Source organism: Astyanax mexicanus, chromosome 13, assembly GCF_023375975.1.
Source record: "Astyanax mexicanus isolate ESR-SI-001 chromosome 13, AstMex3_surface, whole genome shotgun sequence".
NCBI lineage: Eukaryota > Metazoa > Chordata > Actinopteri > Characiformes > Acestrorhamphidae > Astyanax > Astyanax mexicanus.
In genome coordinates, this window is record NC_064420.1 from 1180957 (window position 1) to 1181822 (window position 866).

Sequence of the window (866 nt, forward strand, 5' to 3'; positions counted from 1 at the left end):
TAACTGTTCCAAATTAAACTTAACAAGGATACGACTAAAATGTGTATTTTAACTTAAATATTATGGCATTATTGAGAAAAAAAATATTTTTACAGCATAGATTGGATTTGATGGGAGTCACACAACAATGCAAAAAATATATACACCTCTGAAGGATTATATTAATAATATTTCATGGTAAAGTTTATAGTTAAAAAGTGGGGGATAGGTAACTAATGCTATTTTTGTTTTTAGGACAATTTATTATATTTTTTATTACACTTTTTTTACTTTTGCAATTAGGTCAATGTACAAGACACTGTGCTTAATAAAAACATTTATTTATTTAAAAAATATTTTGTGTGCACATTCATATATGTAATTTCCTGGGGACAGAAACATAATATGTTATGTATATAAGTATAATAAGTTGTTATAAAATATCATTACTCATATTTTTTATTGGACACGATAGTTTTACGTTAATTCTGGTTAAATTAGATATTTAACTTTGTGGATTTACTCTCTCTTTAAGTTCCCACACTGACTTCGCAATCGTCACATGTTGACCAGTGCGTGTGTGCGCGCGTGCGCGTGCGTGTCTTCTTTTTACCCTCAATGCTATGAGGGGACGCCGCTGCTGTGACGTTTCCGCTTTCATTGGTCTAAAAAGGAAGGAAACAAAATCTCAACCAATGAGACAGGGTCATGTGAGGTGTCTGTCAAACGTCAGCCAATCACAGTAAAGTCCGCTGTTACATGCGACGTGACGTTTCGCGTTGCTGACCGAACGGAGCTGATCCTCTTGCTGTCTGGGGATTGTAGTTTTTATAAGACAGTGTTGTATAGTCTCGCACTGCAGGAGAACTACACTTCCCGTGATGCAG